Genomic DNA, 8,092 nt, shown 5'->3' with positions numbered 1-8,092 from the left:
AAGAAATATTTCTAAAGGGAAAGTGAAAATGGAGGAAAATAGCAACTGTCTGCTTTTCTGGGTGTCCAGAATTGCTGCCAGGAGGACACAAAGACAACTGAAGCAGGAATATACCCTGCACTCTGCAGTGACCACTGCAATGGTAATTGAATAAAATCTGCTGAGGCAAGGAAAAAACAAAAAAGCACTTTGGTCATGAAGCTGAAATGGAAAAGCAGCAGCTGTTAAAATGAACTTTTTGTAGTGTGTCTCCTCAAACTCTGCCTCCTTCCATGAGACTACCCAAAAAGCAGAACACCAGTAGAATGTCAGGTTTCCTTTTGGATGCAGGAGAGCATCATCGCATGGCAAGGCCATGTCTCCAACAGGCTGGGCAGTTTGCTACTGCTCCTGTTCCAGACAAGCTGACTGATTCTCATTTGAAATGCTATCTCTAAGCTGCTTTTGTTCAATTGCTTACTTTCCTGAAGGGTTAAAATCAAAAGGCCAGACCTTCAAGAATAATTTAGCTCCCTAGTATGATACTGGTTTCCAAGCAGCATGTAAATAAGGGGTCACATTTTCCAAAGAGAGCGCTACCCCACCATCAGTGTTGTGAGAAATCTGCTTTGCAGCTCCATGGCTGAATTTAGGGGGAAGCATTGCTGACAGGCTGAGTCAGTGGCCCAAATTCTTCTCCCTTTATCTATATAACCACATGAAAATTGTGCCTCCTATCCACAGAATGTGCATGAATAATTTGCTTGGCATGGGACTGGAGCTTGCTAGCACAATAGCTATGCTTTTGTAAGCTCCATATGCCTTGGAGCTTTTCAGATTATAAAAACTCTGGTACTGTGACTAAAATGAGAAAAGCCTGGGCAATGACTTCAGAAGCAATTGGGAGTGACTTAAAGCTCATAAAGGATTCTTGGCTTCAGTGACGTTGACTCAGGTCCATCAGACCTACAGGTTACATCCAGATCTTATGGAGATCCTGGAATGACCCCTGCAGTCTGCAGAGATGGGGTTTTAAACCCTGTAAGGAAGTCCCAATTTCCAAGCACTTCAGAAACACCAGACTCTTTAACTGTACTTTTTGAAAGAAGCTCAAGAAATGAATGCACGCACATTGCCTATCCTTCTCCTCCTCTTTGCCCTCAACATTTTTGGTGCAGGAGAGTTCAGTAACGGAAGTGTAAACCTTCTGTTTACATCTATAAACAAGATAAGGTACAAATTGCTGCAATACAAACTTCCTTGCTCTGGCCCTCTGCTGACCTCAGCTATAAATGACAAGGACCCTTCTTTCTCACAGTTCCTGGAGTCTCCAATCTCTAGGACAAAGTTTAAACCAGCAAATGTGCTTGAAAAATCTTGTGTGAATTTTTCTGACGGCTGTGCTGTTCACACACTGCTCAGGGCCTGGGGGCCCATGCCTGTGACATGAGGGACAGATGCAGCTTGGACCTACATTTGGAGGATGCCCCAGACACCTCCAGCTGTAGGGTGAGCCTGGGCGCATTTGCACCCATTTCCCAAAATCAAGGAGCAAGCTACAAGCACTTTTGCTGAAGGGCTTTGATAGAGAAGGGTATGTTTTAGACTGACAGGAGACATCTGGGTCACTGTATCTCATGCTCAAGTCTTCTCCTGGAAGCTGTATGCTGGATCAAATAAATCGGTTGCAAAATATCCAAGATTATGCCAAGTAAACACAAGAATAATTAGATTTAAAAGCTACTCATGCATTGTCTTATTTTTATAGATTTCAATGGGTGCAGAAAGAAGAGGTGCCAGTAACACAAAAGTGGTTCTAGGCATGGGAATCCAATTCCTTGGTGACCAGGACAGGTGACACATGGCCTGAGGGAACAACACAAGGAGAGGGCTGGGGCATGAGAAAAATCTTAGGGAGTGGGGCAGAAAAGTAAAAGGGAACTTCTGTCCTTGACAGCTGTAATTGTATCTCCATGCCCTGAGAGATCTCACAGCCACTAGCAGTCACATACACACGTCATTGAGACTACGGTGGGTATTCCAAATCAGAATTGTTCATCTGGGGTTTCCACAGCCATGTCTGTTCTGCAGGGTGGAAGTGGAAACTAAGCCATCATATTTGGTACCAACATCAGAACGTAGGGCAGTGCGAGGTTGAGCTTTTAAACACCAGCACTGCCTTTGCACAAGGGCGAGAGTTACAGTGACATTAGTGTCTCCTCAGGCAGGACTTGTGTCCCTCTCCTCCTGGAGCATCTCAGCAGAGGGGCACAAGGACATCACCTCTGGCATGGGTCACCCAACTGCAGATCCCTGGAAGATGGACTGGTGTTCAGGTGTGGCCCTGTCAATTTTCCTTGTTCCTGCCCTGTCACCATTGAACACTCACCATTGGTGTGCCCTGGAGAAAGTGTGAAATGGCTCTAAGAGGGCTGGGTCAGTAGTTCTTGTGTGTTTAAGCAATGCAAAAACTCCTCTTTTTTTCCTTGTGCTGTGCAGTGTGTTGCAGGAGAGTGACTCAGGGATGGTTCTTGGTCACAACTGTTAATGATGCTGCAGAGAGGTGGTAACACTGGATCCTCACAAGGCTTTTGGTAGAAGTATGTCAGCTCCTGAAAAGTGCCAGCTCCTGGCCCAGAGGCCTGTTTTCTATACGTAATGGTGTTCAAAAAAATTTCATGCAATTAGATACTGCTGCCCTAAACCACATGGTTTAATGTATGTATAAACAGGGCTACAAAGTTCCATTCTCACTGTTCAGAGGAGTTGATGCACAGAATCAAGCAGGATAACATGTGTTTGTTTTAATGTGCCCAGTTCTACTCATGTTTGGGGCAAGTTGCTCTTTTGGCTCTCCATGTGTTTCACAAGCTATCACAGGTCTAGGAGTCTCAGCCATGGGCCAGCATCTCCCTGTCCTGCTGTTGTAGGAACACAAACATCCACTTTGTTGGTAGATGGAATGGCTCAGATTTGGACAATTTTCTGTTTTTACTATGGGCTTTGAGTTACAAAGAACCATGTGCAGGACCTCCTATGAAAACAGCAGAGAGAAAGAATGCTGCTGGTGTGTATGAGATTTCTCCTCCCCTGCAACAAATGCTACTCTTAGCTGGCTGGCTGGTGTGGAGTAATGCATAAACTGAGTGTGATAAGGCAGGGGAACTCGATACTGGCCACATTTTCAACACTGTGTTTGTTCTGCAGTTAGACAATGCTGTCTTGATCCCTTAGTAGGACCTGACATGTCAAAACAATGTGAATTAATTCAACAAATCTCATGTTACAGTCATTTCTAAATTGTGCTTTGTCCCTTTAAAAATTCTGAATGGAAAGGTTAGGGACATTTAAGAATTAAGATGATAAAACATGGGGAGACAACATGGAAACAGCTGGCTTACAAACATGAGCCTGATTCCCATCACCAGCATTTGTTAATGTTATTTATTCTGTAATGTATATGAGAAAGTTGAAAGGTCTGAAAAACATGACATATATATCTCAACATCCATGCATTGTAGGGCAGAAAATTACCCCCTTAGCAGAGCTGCCACACCTCCAGACATACAAGGTGTGCTGCCCACATGCACACCTCCTTGGGTCTGCCACGCACCTCCAGGTGATGAGGAGTTCCAGCAGGGCCATGGCTCTCAGGAAGGTCCAAATGGTCCAAATACTTTAGATGATTTTGGGTAACACCTCTGTCTGGGAAAGAAATGTCATGCCCTCACACTGGGTATATGGGAGCTCTATTCCTGGTGTCATTGAATTCAGCCTGGTATTGTGGGTAATAGTGCTATAATCCTTACTGCAAACTGATCACACCTGGATTTAGAAGTAAGTTGCATGTATGAAAGCACCATTGAGATTACTGACAGGCTGCTTATTCCTACTGGCATCCTTATGGCTTTTGTCCCAGTTCATCCCTCTTTGCATGCAAAACACAAAGTAAGGCTCAGTTGAAAAGTCTTGGTAATTTTGAGGGCTGACCCAGGTTCTTGTGCGCTTAGTTAACAAAATTAGCTGCTTACTTCATTGGCTGAAAACAGATGAAAAGAAATACCTACTTGTGCTATGAATAATTCATCAGTGAAAGAAGGTGCTGCAGGATAGTATTTGGGATGAAAACTCTATTATTAGTAGTCTCATGAGTCAATTTGCTGCCCATAAAGGAAGAGATTTCTGTTGGCTGTCCTCTCTTCAGGAAAAGAAACAAACTTCTCTTAACACTCTCTGCATTTGGAAACAGCCTACATTTTAAGTAATTAAAACTGATGTTGCTGACAAACATTGGCCTCCAAAGAAATGGTCTACTGTAAACGTAAACTCCCAAGATCCTTCCAGGCATACCAGCATGACAGTCTCCTAAAAATTCTTCCCAAGCCATCTGGTGCCTTATCTTTGTAGCCAAGCCATACAATAACTTTAAAAGAGGATTGTTGCTTGAAGGGTTTAGTCTCAGGACTACAGATTCCCTTGGAAGTATCACAGCTCACTCTGAACCCATCAGCCAGGCAGCTCTGGCTGTGTGAATTCTTCACTACTTTCTATCATGACCCAAAATGTGCAACTGTGGTTCTCTGCGGGAGATCCCTTCCTCCTGTGGTTTGCAAAGGGAATGAAGGAGTTACAGGGAGAAGCTGGAGATTTCCAAACAGGGATTTACACTCCATTAATTCTCTCTCCAGCATCCCAGCCGAAGTGGCATGACATGAATGTGGTTAGGAAGGCTGCAGCCAATTCACATCATTCTTGTAGCTCTCCCCACACCTGCAAGGGGAATGTATGGATTCCAGGTTTGCTCCTAGACAGCCTTTGTCATCAAAAAAAAGGTATTTAGTGAGTGAGAAGGCATGAAGGCATAGAGCAGAGGTGGCTGTTGGAAACAGCTGGAAAGAAAAGACAATTTTTTTTTCAGCTTCACAGATCATCCAGAATTTGCTCTCCCTTGGTTGCAGCCTGCTACTTTTGTGCCTACTCTTTAACATCTCATCTAAACTCCATCTTCTAAGAAACTGAATTCTTTGTTAAGTCCCCTATTTTGGTCGCAAAAGCAGAGCCTGACACTGAAGTTAAGTAGCAAAGCCAAGGCTCCAGGCACCTGACAGCAAAGCAGTAGTTCAGACACAAACCAGAGTGAGGGATCCTGTGTTAGATGTGCCCAGCTGCTCAGGCAGCAACAGCCATCGTGAGAACCAGCGCAGGGTGTGCGGCTGAAAACAGAACTTTTTCACCACTCCTTCATCCAGGGCAAATACAGCATAGCTGGGGAGAAACCAAATCCCTTTTTGGATTTTTGTCCTGTGTTTATACGCTGAATCTTCCACACTAAGCATTTCTAGTCTGTTCCTTATAAATGCTGCTTTCAGAGGAAAGGAGGAAACTGGGCGCAAAAATGTAGGATCACCTATAGGAAGAGAGCTGCTTCCTCAACATATCCTGCAAGTTGGAGACTGCAGACAAGTCTGAAGCATCACATTTAAGCAGCACCTCTTACTCATTTAGCACTGGGGGGCGGGGCAGGGCAATGGCTCTGGTCTGCTGCACCTTCTGGCTGTGGTAATGATATGGTACCAGCAGTGCTACAAAGTGATGGGCTGCCATTAGATTATCTTCTCCCTCCCTGTGCCCATCTGTTCTGGGAATCCTCAGCTACCTGAGAAGAATTTTAAAACATCTTAGTTTTGGATACTACAACTTAGGGAGCACAGACATTTTTCTAAGTTAGAAAGAAATGGGTTTTTTTCCAAGCTGTTGCATCTTGGTAAGGAAATACTGGATGTTATATATGCTTGTCAGGTGGATATTAATAAGCAAGACGTGATGCTGTAAAATAGCTCCTGGAAACAACAGAGATTCTGCACTTTTCCAAGTCAGTGGAGGTTTTGATGATGAGTTTTGACAGACACTGGATTAGGCCTAAAGTATTCTCGCTCTTTGGCCATTGACAATTTTTTTGAGTTTTATAACTGGCACAGACTTCCTACCACAATACAAATAACTTCCCCCAGGGAGGTGTCCTTGCTTTTAGCTAGGTATCTTGTTACACCCCAAGGGAAATCAAACAGTGTAAGGAAAAAGAACTTGATATCTGTAAAGTAGCTTAGCTTTCTCCCTGCTCTAATGGATATTTGTATGTTGTTATCTCTGGAGACAATCTACTATTTGGGAAAAGAATGAAAACAACACTCCTAAAATAGAGTTTTACAGTTTAATGATCCCTGTTCTGAAATATTACATTATACACTTAGGCTGCATACAAGATAGAGAGGGAGGGTGGAACTACCATGAGGTCAGAACTCCATGACCCCATGTTCTTTGCCAAATCAACCATCTCAGCCTCCTCTTCATAAGGTGATGGTGACACCTCAGAGAGCTGTTACAATAATTTGTTTATATAATAAAAGTACATGGCTCAAGGGATAAAACTTTTTGTACCTGCATAATTTCCAACACTCCCAGGTTGCCTTTTGGTGTGGGATTACAGAACATCTGCTCTGTTTATTCCTCCTAGTATTACTGTTAATATTTTGGCAAAGGCACCTGGAACACAGCATAGATGCATACGTACATAATATCAAGTCACGAGGAGGGCATTCAGGTCCTGTTTGATTTATAGCATGTCAAACAAAAGGTAAACCAATATCATGTTTAGCTTGACGTGGCTTAGTTTGCACAAAAATGGGAAGATTCAGAATTGTTTCTCAGCTACTTTAGGACCTGTCCCAGGTTTGCCTGTAGTAAAAAGGGGGATGGGATCTAGAACAGCTTATCAGGCCAAAGGAACTGCCAGACTGCACCAAGATGCAGAAGCTGGGCTACTCTGAGCATTTTCCATTTGGCAGATAAGAGGTGTAAGGAAAAGGAGCAGTGTGTGGTCAGCAGCAATGCTGGGAGCAGGGGAGGGGGGAATTGGAACCAGCAGTTTCAAGCAGAGAGCCTCAAGGGATCATTATGTCCATCTGTGCTGACCTGAAGATGAAAATCTCACACATTTGCAGCATCTACGTGGGCTGTGTTGCACAGTTTGACCCAGGACCCAGATGAAGGATGTTTGGGTATTATTTCCCTGGATAACTTCAATGTGCGCATCTCAGTATTCAGGGGAGTGGGATGGCACTGATGGCTCTGGAGCACCCTGGAACATCATTTCACATCTCCCTCAGCCACTGGCCCTGAAATGGGGACCAGGATATGGGCCCACAGACAGCTAGGTGTGACAGCAGTGATAGCACTGCCGTGCTGGTACTGCTGGGAACGGCAGGGAGCACTTCCCACCCTCCTACAGGTCCGAGGAGCAAATCCCCAAACAACCCAGTGATTCAGACCTTGATGGCAGCAGCACAATACACGGGGTAAGAAGAGAACACCAGGGAGGAAGCAGGAGCTTAAAGGGCTATAGTAGATGAGTCAAACTGTATATTTAATTCCTTTTAACGAGGACAAAAAAGAGTTGGCTTGGCACAGATAGCAAGTTTGAAAATTAAGTATACACCAAAAATTTGCAAGTCTCAGTCCCTCCAAACAAATGTGAAAGGCTTACAACAATGTAAAAGTCCAGCTTTGACACAACTGCTGAAAATGTCTTTTAAAGAGAAGCCTTTATGAGAGCTTCCAAAATGAAGAGGAAGGCAGCCCAGAGTGGTATCCTTGTTACCAGCATCAGCAGATGAATGAGAGAGGCAGGAGAGGGGTGGTCAGCCGTCTGAAGGGAATGCAATCTTTCACTTTCTGACCACACAGATTAGACAGGAGGAGAAAACATTGGCTGTTTTCAGATATCTTATGGCATTGAGGAGCAACCATCAAAGGGAAACCATCTGCCTTCTGGGATAATCATTGGGCAAGAGGAGGCAGCAGATAAAGGAAGATGATGCTTACCCAGAGCGGCTGAGCCACAAAGAACAAAGATTAGTACTGGGGATGGCCTCACCTATAGGGAAAAGGAAATGGTAACAAGGGGGAAAGCAGTGCAAAAACCTCAGGAAATCTGGGTTCCTCTAGTGTATTCTTGCAGCAGTGTGCACTGCCTTAAATTTCTTACTGAAGTTTTGCTGTTGTGATCAAGTTCTGATTTTGTAGTTTATAAAGGAGGCATTTGCAGCTCAGGTTC

The sequence above is a fragment of the Aphelocoma coerulescens genome, chromosome 12, assembly GCF_041296385.1.
Source record: "Aphelocoma coerulescens isolate FSJ_1873_10779 chromosome 12, UR_Acoe_1.0, whole genome shotgun sequence".
In the NCBI taxonomy this organism is placed as follows: Eukaryota; Metazoa; Chordata; class Aves; order Passeriformes; family Corvidae; genus Aphelocoma; species Aphelocoma coerulescens.
The sequence above is the reverse complement of the archived record's forward strand: the minus strand, read 5'-3'. Positions refer to the sequence as shown.